This window comes from Lissotriton helveticus, chromosome 5_1, assembly GCF_964261635.1.
Source record: "Lissotriton helveticus chromosome 5_1, aLisHel1.1, whole genome shotgun sequence".
Classification (NCBI taxonomy): Eukaryota; Metazoa; Chordata; class Amphibia; order Caudata; family Salamandridae; genus Lissotriton; species Lissotriton helveticus.
In genome coordinates, this window is record NC_136065.1 from 822,325,989 (window position 1) to 822,340,224 (window position 14,236).

Consider the following 14,236-nt stretch of genomic DNA (forward strand, 5'->3'; position numbering starts at 1 on the left):
ATCTTACCTTTAGCCACACTTGCCGCCTGCAAAACCCCAAACTGTCTGGTTGCCTGCCCTGCACCACCCGCAGGTCCTACCGGCAAGTCCTCATCACCCTGCACTTTACCCTCCTCTAACTCATCACTCTCATCACCATAATCCAACTGCAATTCAGACTCAATCTCCACAGGAGCCCACATCACTTCACGCACCGCTCTCTCCTGTCCTTTTCCTTCATTTGCCGACACACCGCTACAATCTTCAACGATCACCGGTGCCCGATCCCTCGTTGGGGGGTTGGGCATGGCGGACCCCAGTGCTGCTTCTTGCTGGCGTCTCGGGACTGTTTTGCATCACGCCGGCCCCCCATGTTTCTACCAGCCTCCACCACTGGTTTGCACCCTCCAGGCTGCTCCAACCCTAGGATGCCCCAGCACCACCAGGTCTCTCCGCCATTCAGCTTTCCCTATCCTTGTCTTGGAGTGACTTGCCTCTTCAACCCATACCCACCTGCCCTAGGATACCCCTGCTGTGGCTTCTTATTCTGCCCAAGTCTCCTCCTCTGACATGGGAGTGGGCGGCCCCTCCTCCCAGGGATTGCAACCCCCACCCTCCCTGGCTGCACACAATTCCTCCCATCGCAGTTCTGACTCCTGGATGATCCTATGCTGATCCCGGGTCTTTTCTTCCAGGGTCAACCCTCCCACCTAGGAAGTATGGGTGGGGGCTTTGGCCCCTGCCCCCTCTCCTGTGCCCCTGCCCGCTAAGATGCACAGACCACAGGGACCCTCCTTGGTACTCATTATTCATGGGCTGGGGGGCCCCAAATCCCCCATGCTGCTGTGGGGGTCTAGTTGTTGGCCTCCATGTGAGGTCCATGGGAGTCTCTTCCTATTGCTCGACCTCCTGTTCCTGCTTTCTGGTAGGCTCTGATAAATTCAGGGCCTGCACTTCACCGGCCCCCCCCTCCTGCCTCACTCAACGTTGGCCTGACACCAACCCCAGCATACTGCCAGGCCAATCAATAGGAGCCCGCACTCTCCCTCCGCACATTTGTAACACGGGTATCTCGCCGGCAGCATTGTGCTGCTGCGCAGGGAGGTCCCCTGTCTTCCCCTCCTCTTTCTGCAGCAGGCCGAGCGCAGCCGCGTCAGCTGGTAGGCACGCAGGCAGGCTCTTACACTTGCCCCCGCACTTTGTGGGCTCCTTTTTTAAATGGTCCTACCCCCGCTCTACGTGCCTCTCCTTCCCGGTGGTGGATCTTCTTGGCAAGCCACCACTGCAGCAACTACTCCAGTGGACGCCGACCTCGGGGTACGGGCCATCCCAACCCAAGCCTGTTCAAGCACACCAGCCCGTAATAGATCATCTGGGCCTGCTTGTCCCAGCACACTCAGCGCAACCCGGACGGCCTCCGCATCGGGTTCCACCATTCCAGCACGGTAAGGAACTGAAAACCCTATCTGCCGCCTAAACTCCAGTGACGCACTACCCTACCCCTACCAATTGGCGGATTGGCTACCTGCTTACCGTGAGCCTAACTATTAAAATTCCCTACTCTCCAAAATTACTCAACCCTCCCGAGTGGTGCCGGGTGCAGGAAGAGGAAGAGCCTCCTCCCCTGCACCCTTATATCACCTGCCCTAATCCCACCCCTTGACAAACCCCCTGACCCTCAACAGCTTGTCCTTCTGGCTCCTTTGACAAACACTCCGGGGAAAGACTGGTCTGCGACCCTACTTCCCCCAGGGGCCGGCATTTTAGTGTTCATCTTGCATACCCTGACCAGAATTGTGGTCCCTATTTGTCCGGTGCAAACTTATGGCAACCAGAGACCCAATTTCCTCTATCGGTGTGTAGTTCTTGGTGACATCTTGTGAGTTGCGTATCAAATTGTGGGGAGCGATTCAGTTGAGGTAGTCAGGGGCCAGAATCAAAGTCAAAGAGTTTTAGCAAAAGTTTTACCACTAACACCATAAATCCTACACTCTTATTTGTTATGTTATGTTATGTTATGTTATGTTATGTTTTGGTAACAGAAGCCCCATTTATTGACTCTACTAATCTTATTACTTTTTTTCTCTTTCTTTATATACAACTTTTTTCAGTTAGGTATGTTTGCAGTCTATACACAAAAACGTACTGACATTTCATGTCTCGATTCTTTGCACACAAATATATACACCGCACAATATTTACAAGTGACAAATAAGTACACATTTATACATATATTCAAGTGTTCAAATCACAAACAAAAACATATTGTTACAAATATTGACCCTGTATCAGTTCTTCTGGTTAAAGTCCTACTTTATTGGCAGTACTACACTATTTATTGCTTGGCAAATCCTAGTGTTAGGTCCTGTTAGAGTTAAGAGTCTATTCTTAACATGTATCTCTGTGGGCTCAGACGATCTGGCTCCACATGTTTATTTCAACATCATCTTTCAAAATGTATTATACTCTAATCCTCTATAAATGATGCCAACGCGTTTCGACCTCTGTGTTTGTGGACCTCTTAATTTATGTAAGGTCTTCCTCAGGGCATTATCAATGTAGCGTAGGACAGGTTTCAATTTCACTTAATGTTGGAAGTGGGAAGGTAATAAACTGTGAGTTCTGATATTTCTTAACACGGAATGTTGACTCATGTTCGAATCTGATGAAAAGGATTTTGTGTTTGCCTCTTTGTTCGGCCGTTCTCTCTCCTTGTTTATGAAAGGGTGTGTATATCTATGTAGATACGACGCGGCTCCTTGTCTCTGCTCACGATATCTTTCTCATACTTCAGACGGGCTCTTTCCTTCTCAAGTGTTTGCCGTTCGTGTAGCTACACGAACGGCAAACACTTGAGAAGGAAAGAGCCCGTCTGAAGTATGAGAAAGATAACGTGAAATCTGTCCTACGCTACATTGATCATGCCCTGAGGAAGACCTTACATAAATTAAGAGGTCCACAAACACAGAGGTCGAAACGCGTTGGCATCATTTTTTTATGTGCATGCAAGTGTAGTACAATTGTTGCTGTGTCATTTGTCTTTTCATCTGTTAGGAATGAGGATGTGTTGTAGTATATACCTGTTTTGTAATGATGACAACATATATAAAAACGTGATTAATATACAACTTAGGGAAGTATTTTTCGTTCTTTCTGTTACTATTGCCCACTTTTATTAATACTCGATTTATCAACCTCGAATGCTAAGTGGGCGGGTAAGATTTAAGCTTGTGATCTGAAGCTCACATCAGATGTGATCCTTAGGGCTTGATTTACCATGCTCACTGTTGCTGGTTGAGGAAAATGACACGTGAAAAACTCTGGCACAATTATGACGCAACATCACGAGACAGATACCTGCTTAGTATATTGCCCATGCTCACTGAACGTTGCTCCAGCAACACGTGTGGCATGACGCCCACCAGTTTCGCTTTGCCCGTGAGACATTTGCTTCTGTAACTAGTCTCCTCCTGCCTGCAAATAAATAATCTAAAAAATGTAAGTGTTAGAAAAACAAAAGGTATCTGACCCATGCAAAACGAAACAATTCACATTTAGTGAAAATTGCCCATGCACGAAGAGGAGCACAGACACCGAAGACAGAAAAGGATGTTTTTACAGAGGCCCGTTCTGCTTCATTTTCCTTGCACTCCCATAGACGTGCCTAATCCTTAATTCTATACTTTGGCTGTATTTTAAATTACTTACTGAACGGATGAGAACGCAGGAACCGGGAGCGTCTTGTTCACTAAGTTTATTCGGTGTACATCAAGCCCACGACATGGCACATCCTGCCAGCTCGCATTCCAAAAGCTCAAGGCAAAACAAGCTTCGTTGCCCATTCAAAAAGGTACAGAAAGTAAAGCATTTGAAAAATGCAATACATTACACTTACATGGATTACATTTTCGTCGACTGCTCCTAACTACTTTTCATTTGTCTGCTCTCAGTATTTAACCCTCACAAAACAACCCAGTAATCGGCCTCTTTGAGGTCAACTGGCCCTCTGCATGAAACTAATCCAGGCTGACATGGCTATTTTGACAAGAATTTTGCTTTATATTAACGGTAATCAGGAACCGCAGACGAAGCCAGCAGTACGCAGTCGAACCAATCTGCAAGGTCGGAGAGTGCACATCAAGTGCACTACAAAGAGGTATGCAAGGCAGGCTGAAATGCAGCAGAAGAAGTTGTTAACAACAACTATGGAGTACATTCTTCGTTCCAACAATGGAAGAAAAGAGACTGTAAGCCTGAGTCACATATTTGACCAGGGTAAGTGCATTAGACATTGTTTTCCAGAGACATAACAGGCATGTTAATCTTTGGGGCATATTTACAAGCCCCTATCTATAGCACAAAGTCACTTTTTCAGACGTTGTGGTGGCAATAGGGGCTTCGCCTTATTTACAAGGCAGCGTTAAGCCAACCTGCCTTGTAAATAAGGCACCCTTTCACGCTAGACTTAGCATGAAATGGGAGGGCAATGGGTGTTGCGGTGGGCGTGCCACCGCAGCACCCATTGATTTTGACGCTGCCCCCTATTTCCAATGGTGGCAAAAATAGGATGCAGCGCCAAAATTAAGACCAGGGAAAATCTGGTCTTAAACAGGCAAAACAAGTAGAAATGCTTTATTAATCCTCGTTTTTGCTGTTTCCATGTGTGCAGCGTTGTTCAGCACACATAAAAACAGCAAAACAACATTGATTGTTTATATGCAGAAGGCGTTCCCTCCTGCACATAAACAATCAGTGAAGAAAATTTCTTTTTGCAGTTTTTTATATGGGTTGCATTAAGCAGCACACACAGACGTTACAAAGCGCCATCACTGATTGTTTATGTGCAGGAAGAGACACCTTCCTGCACATAAACAATCATTCCCCTGCAACGCAGACACCCTTGACACCCTTGCACTCTGGTGCAAGGGTGCCTGCGTTGGCACTAGGCAGCTAAATTAGTGCCAGCACAGGGAGAAATGCAGGGCTGCACTGTATTCTTGCAAATACTGCACAGTATTCTTGTAAATATGGTGCAGCTCTGCGTTTCAAAAGTGGCAGAATATCTCGTTAAGTCAAGGAGGCTAACACCATGCTACGCCACTTCTCTTGTAAATGTGCCCCTTAGAGAAGACAGAATTAATGTGGAAGTTTCTTAAGAAAGAAAGTACTCTGGGTCAAATGAACCTCAAAGTCTGTAATATGCTTTCGTTTAACAAACGCAAATGCTTTGCTTTGCTTATGAGCGACAGTTTGCGTGGATTTCGTAATTATAAATGGGCGGAGTGTACCGCAATCCTCAGAATATTCCCTAAGTAAACATCACCAGGTCAAACCTCACAACATTTAATGCATGAAAACAAACCATGTGAATAATGGGACATGCAGATTTTGTTGCAAAACAATGGCAATACTAGCTATGTATTGCACCTGTTACATTCTAAACGCCAGCAGTTGGTTTTCAATGGGTGTGATAAATATTGCACCAATTACAGGGCATTCAAAGCCAAGGTAAAAAGATGGGACATAAGTAAATCAGTTTTGTGATTTGATGAATCTGAAATGGCAGCTCCTAATGCATATTTGAACTCTTCCTAAATGATTACTAGTCAACAGAACGGGGCAGTAAAGCCAGGCTAACCTACATAATGAGTGTAAATCTACGACACTAGAAAACATTTAAAAATGCTTCGTAGAAGGGGAATAACTAAGGTAGAAGACTCGTTCCTTATATCTCATAACAGCCACACCTCTTACCTCAGATACTATTTTAACCACACTGTGCAAGATCACTAGTACCAAACAAGTATAATAAAGTGTTCCATCAGGGACACCGATTAAGCAAGTTACTAGCAGGTACGCCTGAAAGACGGCTTCCGGACACGGCTCCGTATATACACTGCGCCCATATTGGAATTCTGGGATACTCAGTGAGAAAATTTCACTCTCCTACTAGAGAGTATAGATTCTCTTTTACTCAGAGATAAGATTATTCTTTGCTGACGTTTTTCGCATTAGTTGATGGATCATTTTCTCAATATGAACCAATTTGTCTTGCCCTGAAGAAGCTCATGTCTAGGTGAAACGCGTTGGCTGTTTGCTACATCTGCACTTATTTGCACAACTGAAAATAAAAGACGGAAAAACAAGATACATGACTGTGTTGTGTCATTAGAGACTATTACCTTGTTCTGTTGTATATATGTTGCCTCTCATCAAAATGATTTTGTGATATTTTATTTGTGGCTTACTAGCAGCAGGCCACTTGAGGTGGGCAATATACTGTATAAAAACTGTGACTCATCTTGCTAGTGCAGTAATTTAAAACCCTGCTGCTTGGTGTATATATATAGTACTAGCAGGTACGCCTTCAATAGTAAGGGGGAAATAGACATTGGGTCATTTTTTTAGCTTCCTTTGCGTATACTTCTAGATCCCTGCACATTTCCTATACAGGTCAGGCTATGACAAAAACACTGACGTTTCAATTCAGAACGACTGCATTACTGACTAGATTTTCTATCTGGGGGAAAGATGTCGGTTGGCTAGCTCCAACCGTCAGACGCGCTGTTCACCTCAGCTGCTTCTCTATGTTTCTGGATAGAGAAGTGAGACTAGATAATTGCCTCGGTCGAACAGAAGTATGCTAGCCATGTGATTTCCTTTTTTTATATTCGTAATGTCTAAGAGCTCATTCAGAGTTACCTACTGCATTACTCACAACGCTCAGTGGCGACTGCTACCTTTTGGAAGTGGTGAGGCACACAAAAGATTGCGTTCAACCCTTTAAATATAAACTTACCTTGCTTGATTTTCTGCTGCACACATTGGGTTGATAACTTACCCAAAGTTGCTCCTGTCTCGGCAGGTTGCTGGACAATAGCATTGGAGTCAATCCAAGCACATCTCTCATGCTGTTTACAATGCTAAACAGGAACAGAGCAGTGCTAGGATTGGCTGGACAGGCACACACAGCGCTCCATCGGACATCTATGGGGCTGTGCCTCTGCTTCTCAGCTACCTTTCAGCTGTTGATTGCAGAAGCCTGAACTGCGCATGTCAGGCTGGCTACAGTGAAAACACCAACCAGTTTGACCTGCTCAGTTCAGTTAACAGCTTCAGGTCGTCCCACTGAACTGCTGTGATGCTGGGAGAGAGAGAGTTCTGTCAAGGACCCAACATTAAACAGGTGAGAGGAAAGCATGCCAGGGAAGAGGTGTGATGCAGTGGGGTGGTCAGGGAGTCAACACCCCCCATTCTCCTATGGATGCATCACCCTTTACAACAGGGCCGGCGCTGGGCATGGGCAGTGTGGGCCGCTGCCCAGGCCTCGCTGTCCGCCCTCAAACTTGGGGCCGCGCACTAATGCAACACAGTTTGGCAACGGCATGAAAGATGCCACCTTGCAAGTGCATCACCTTAAGGGGGGCCCTCCCCTGGCCTCACTGCTATGGTGTAGTGAGGCAAACCCTGGTGGGGCAGTCCCAATTGCAAGAAGGCACATTTGTTAGTTTTGTCCTGCAATTTTCCTCCCCCACCCATGCAGAGGCACAGCGGGAGGACTAGTGCCCTGCTGTTTAGCTCCCTGTCAGTCTTAATTCTCTATGGAGATTAACAACCCTCAAACTTTCAGCCTTTTATGAGCTGTTAAGAGGTGCTTGTGCTGAGAGGGAGGGGATGCAGCTTCAGGAGCAGGGTCATCTATTGAGATGCAGACAGCCCTGAATGGGTCAAGTCTATGCAAATTAGAGGGGCCTCGCACATTCCCCTTCTGCCCAGGGCCCCAAAACTCCTAGAACTGTCTGACAAAGCTCACTGTGTGTAGTGAGGTGTATACTTATCATCAGCTCAATTCAAATGAGACAAGCCAACAGGACTGCACACCATTGTATGGCTCCTGCCCTGGCACTGGTTACCACAGCATCTGCATCAGAACCCCTTGGAGGGACTCAGGAAAGAAGTGGACTGGTTGTTCTCAGGGCAGATGCTGTGATGCTCGGCCTTCCGTATTTGCACAATTGAAGATCCTATCCGGGAGTAAGCAGGGGTTTTAACCTCTTCAGCCATTTGCAGCATTCTTGAATAGAAGTTTACATTGGACCCTTGTTTTGGTATTCGGATAACTGAACATCAGTCTGATCAGGCGCCCCCCACGACTAGGGGAGGGGCGCCCTTAGTTGCGCCGCGGGAAGGAGCTCTGCGGAGTCTGGTTAGGTGGGGGATCGGGCAGTGACGTTGGGAGACAGGGATGGACCCAGTGACAAAAGTGAAACTGAAACCTAATGGGCTATTTAAGCAGCCAAGTAAGTCCCGAGTCTCCTCCTATTTGTCTCCTGGGACCACGGAGTTAGCTGCTGGAGCGTCGACAATGCACTGGGCCTGACGCGTGGAGAGCCGGTGGCGAGGTGGGTCCGGGGGGGGGGGGGGGGGCGATGGCGTAGTGATCGTCTGGATTTACTGTTTTAGAAGAAAGTTGCACTTATTAGTGCCTTTTTTAACACGATAGATTTTATCAATCTCATGGTAACATTATTATTAAAAAAAGGGCTAAGAGTGAAAAGCGTGCAGTTTATTTCGGGAATCTTCGCTCCTTAGTTTCGCTTGAACTTCAGAACCTCTCTCCTTTATTCTCCCCCATAGACTTCAGAGAGCTCCGTCACAGCTCATCCAGGCAGTGCCCTGCCTTCTAGTGCCGCAAACCGCGGTTCGAGTGCCCGAGACTCCCGTGCCCCAGCCTGTCTTCCGGCTCCCCTTTTTACGCTCTTTCAATGACGCATTCGATATTCTCCATGCAGGGGCAGGAGAGAGACAACGACTTTTCTTGAATCAGTTTCTTTGATCTGCACTTTCGTTCACTAAAAAGGGGATTTTAATGGGAAAGACCACATACGCTGTACTGTAGGTTTCGGTGCTCGAAGAGCTGTGCAGCGAACGTCTCATTCTCGCTAAAGACACTTTGTGAACCGAACCCTCAACGTTCATTTGCCCTCTTAAAAGCCTCGTCTCGTAATATGTAAGCATTGTTAGTGAAATCGCATGGATAGTCTATGCCTGTGGTGGCGCTAGGACGGTCGGGGCAGCGGCGGTAATATGGGTTTAGTTCCCCTGGATACCTGTTCGGGCCTCGGTGGGCGGGGAGATGCGTCCTTGGAAAGTAGTGAGGCTGCCGCGTTGTGCAGGTCGTGCACAGGCCGTGCGCCAAGAAGAGTGAGCCTGACGGACTTCTTGGGAAGATGGGATAGTGGTTTTCTCCCCTGAGAAAATTTAGAAAACAAACGGGCTCTAATAATGCATTTATTTTAACAACCAATGTTCACATACATTTGTGAAAAATCAATAGGTTCCGAAAAGATACTCCTTAAATATTCAAGGTTATTTCATAGTGTGCCAAACTAATAAAATCTGACAGTCCCCATGAGTTAACCCTATAGTGCTTTTCAGATGACTTATGGGTGCCCAAACATTTTCTTGAATAGAATTTTACATTGGACCCTTGTTTTGGTATTCGGATAACTGAACATCAGTCTTAGCCGTTCACATCGAGGCTGCACATTTACTCGACATTTGCCCCCTCATCAGTCCATGGGCCAGTTCTCTATATACCCTATGAGCTTGAGAACCCCTAACTGGAATCAGCCATCGTTTCCATTTCTTGTATTTTCTGGTCCGACTTCGGGCCTAAGTAGTTTGTTAATGCAGGTACCCTTTATCCTAATGTGAAGGTGGCTTTCCCGAGGAAGACGTTTGTGCGGCAAAATGTGCAAAGATGAAAAGCCACAAGAAAATGTAATATAAGGCATCAATCTAAATCAATGTACCCTTTAAAGCATTAGCATGATGACTGTCTTTGTGATAATTATATACAATCAAGGAATAAACGGTGTTAGAGACGTCATTACTGCATAGATTTTGTTTACTCTGCACCTGTGTCTGGGTTATATGAATCACAGAGATACGAATGTACAGATCTATGTCGGATATTAGCGTTGGATTTCTCGTTACATGAGCAAGCATTGTTTAGGTACATCAATATAACAATGATATCACATATAATCATGTATTTTAAAAACATTTTTTAATTTGTAAATAATTAATACAAAATATGGTCTGTATTCACCCTAGATGAATGTTGTTGTGAACCCTTTATCTAGTTAGGACACACATTTTAAAGCTGTGAGTTGCTGCGGGTTATTGTACATTTAGGTTGCTCTCATACCCAGGTGATGGGAGGAATGCTTTCAGTAAGCCTTAACTCTAGCAATTGCTCTGGGCAGGATTCCAACTGTCGTTCTTCGTTCTTTTGCCCACCATGCCACCTTAGATTAGACACAGCCATCTGCAAATCAGTCTTGGTCCTGCTGTACTTGGATCAGTCCTGCCTAAACTGCCAAGACCTGTTCTCTCTAACAAGCATCCTATGACCGGCTTTGGTCTGATTGGGCCTCTTCAGTTGGGTGGAGCTTGGTTCCAGTGGCACAGGGAGCAGGCGTCATGTCTATGCAAAACCCTGTCCTCTCAGGGGCGTAACTTCAAACACACAAATGGTGACAGGTCGAATGCTTGCAGTAAGTCTATCCACAGAGAATAGCTCATGGTCAAATCCGAGATGGCATGGTAGGCAAAAAAACTATTGGTTGGAATTCTACCCCACGTGTTTGCCAGTGGTTAGATTTACGCCAAGCATTCTTCTCGTCCCCTTTGTGTGTTTTTAAGACGAGGTAGTGTCAGTGCCAGTACTAGCGAAGGAGAACATGAGGCTTAGATGAATTCGGACAAATCAGTTGTTTGCATGGAGCAACCCCTGAAATCAAAGACAAAGGAGCAACTAAGGTAAAAAGGTGGTGGCCAGATGGTAACTGCTTCCACACCTACTAAGGATATAAAAGATACATATCAATACTGAAAGGGTATTTGTTAGAATGTGTGTAGAGTGCTAAAACCACATGAACCCAGATGTACATACGTTTCTTCAGTCCATGAGCAATGCCCCTGTATTGACATGGCTATCATGCCTATGGGGCTGATAGCCTAGTCTCATATTGAAATATATCCTCTGATATGCTCACAGATCATAGTCCTCTTTAGTTCAAAATATAGGTCAGGAGTATAGGTGGCATCCTAGACGGACATTTGAACCCACCTTGTTAGTTGATGCTGTGTTTCAATACATTGCACAATCCATTAAGGACTTTATTGACAATAGTCTAAAGCGCAGGCTCAAAATATAGCATGTTTCACTAATTAGGCAATCCGCACAGAAGGAAAATAATTTCTTTAGAAAAATGCAGGCCCTTAGGGCAAAATCAGGAAACAAGATAAGGGAGAAGACTGCTTCCACATTCATGTTGTATAAAGGGAAGGAATTAAAATAAGGTGTGTCAGATGGTCAACTGCTGACTTATAAAATTAAGGTTAAATGATGTGCCTCCATAATTACAAATAAAGATGATGTAGGAGGGTTTTTTAAAGATCCTGAAGGTATTGTGACTCAAGTCAAGAGATTCTATACACAACTCTATGCTGAAGGTACTCCCTGCAAGGTGGATGAAATTAACAAGTATAATAACAGATTTTTCTCTTGACTATCGAGTGCAAGAATATTGTATCATGCTAATATCTTGAAAAAAAATATCAAGGGACAACATATTTAAAGATAAATGCACAGTGGGAAGTCTTGATTTACTATTCTTCACTCCACCTATATGTATAGCCATATGTATCTTCAAAGTACATATATGTGGAGCTAGGTTTAGAAAATCTATACATACTTACCTTTTGTCCCTCAATATTTTGTCCATGATATAAGTGTCCCATGATTTCCTGCACTCGATGTTCTGGAGCCGCACCAATTTTAACAACACTGCTTTGCCCAGTTTGGATGTAAGTGAGGTGGAAGCTTTAGATGCAGGTATGGCACTTGAGTAAATTCTTATGGCTCGCCCACTCATGTCCTCTTGTAAAATGGTTGAAGAGGATTATATTTCCTTTTATAAAACCTCCTTAACATTTTTGCTCCCAAAAGCTTTGATAGCTGATGGTCTGGACTAATTCCTGGAACCTGGTCAATACTGCACTTTTTGTTATAAAAAAAATCCTAAGGAAGAATGTGGAATATCAGCCCGTATCTTTAATTAATACGGAAGCTAAAGTATATTCCAGTGAAATAAACAAAAAAGCGACGAGTGAAATGCTTGAATGAATCTCAGACACCACTGGCAATTACTCTGGCTTCATCCCATTCTGTCAATGTTTGCCCACTATGGGACCATAGATTAGAACCAGCCAAATGGAAATCAGCCTTTGTCCTGCTCCAATAGGCACAGTCCAGGCCAAAGTGCCAAGCCCACTCTGAATTGGTACACAAGGAATCCAAACTGGTTTCACCCTATTTGAGGTTCTTCAGTCAGGTGTAGCTTGGTTCTAGTGGCAGAGTGAGCACAGGCGCTAAGTCTAGGCATACCCATAACATGACATTTATTCCAAAGCATTAACAGTTAAACTAGTTCAAATTATAACACAATTAGCAAAAACCAACAAGGATTGTTCTCGGAAAGGGGGGTGCGTAGTTTGTGGGGGTGGTCAGCCCCAGTCGGCACTTTTTGGGGGCAGCGGCTGCGGTGCCTGGCCCATGGCCCGGGATTCGGAGGCCACAGCGGAACAGATGGGGATCCAGCGCAGCTGCCTTGGTTGGGGCCGAGGAGGAACAGGGCGGGCCTGGAGGAAACAGATTGTCACTGCGACACTGTGTTCAGCACACTGTTTGGGACATTTCACCTTAGGTCCCAACAGGGCTGAGTCGCAGCAGAAGCAGTGGCGTAGTCTTGGACCACAAGGTAAGTTTTCTTTTTATTTCTACCCCGTCGTCCTTGTTAATCTGGCCAACCCCCTAACCCCCGCTCATCATCTATAACCCGGCCAACCTCCTCCCCCGCTCGTCATCTTTAAACCAGCCCCCTCCCACGGTCGTCATCGTCTTTCGCCAGCACCCCACCTCCCCGCTGTTACTGGCCCTGGCTGGCAATCTGTGGAATCGCTCCAGGCGTCACAAGCACTAGCTACGCCACTGGAAAGGGTACAACAGTGCACATTAATATTTCTATTGTATTGTTCGACACTGCCAACACTTTGGAATACAATACTGGTATGAACCTACTAGTCAGATAAAAGGCATTTCACCATCATTCATGGAGTTTTTAGTCAACATGGATAACATGATATTTCTCAAGAAATATACTGAGCGAATACAGCCTCTTTATAATACTCCAACAGCTTGAATTGTATCTCGGCTGCAGACAGCTAGTGGTAAAATAACCACTCATTATACTCCTCCAGGCTGTCCTATCTCTCCCTTACTGGTTTAGAAAATCATCCGAACTGATCCAGCGCCTATCAGGGATCGATAGTCAATATTAACTCAATCACAGGCCCATACACATTTACCCAACTCATGCAAAAATCGACTGAATGATGCTGTGAGTTTCAAGAATTGAACACATAAATCAGTTGTTCTAATACCAACTCGTATTTAAGACTCCAAATATATAACTGAGGGGGCATGGCCAATATGGCGGCGTGATCGGAAGCGTATGTCCGGAGCTCCCGCCGACAGCACTATATAGCACGGGCCCAGAGGCCAATAATACATCGGTCGGCCTGATCGGCAGTTCACACTGCAGAATCTCCAGTAGGTCCCACAGTTGGCAATTTTGGCATTATGGCGGCCGTCCGCACCCAGCAGCGGCCGGAGGACCCGGAGCGGCGGTCGGCGGAGGAAGGCTGCGGTAGCGGTGTGCGGCCGAGCCTGGTGAGGAGGGTGCCGAACTGAGTAGCGGCTTCAGCGGGCAGATTGTCCCAACGGAGACGGAGGCGGCGTGTGATGGTCCAGACGGCGAGGAGAGCCAGTGGGGAGCTGCCGGGCCGCTGATCGCGGTCGGAGCCGCCGTTTTGTGGAGGAGAGGCGGCAGAGAGTTCTCCGGCTACGGACCGCCCGACCTGCCTGAGCGACCACAGGGCGGAGTGTAGCGGCGAGGAGACACAGACAGGCGGATCATCCGGGAGGGCACTGGCAGCCTTGGGCAGCGCATAGGACTGGCAGGTGAGGCTGGCACGACCGAGTGGTGGGGGAAGCGTGCCGCCATTTTGAGACGGGGCCTACAGGAGCTGGGAGCAGCGGGGATGCCTACAGGACACTGATTGCATCTGCAGAGGAGATTGTCTTGCCTCGGGGCCCAGGGGGGCGCTACGACCATCAGCGTGGGCT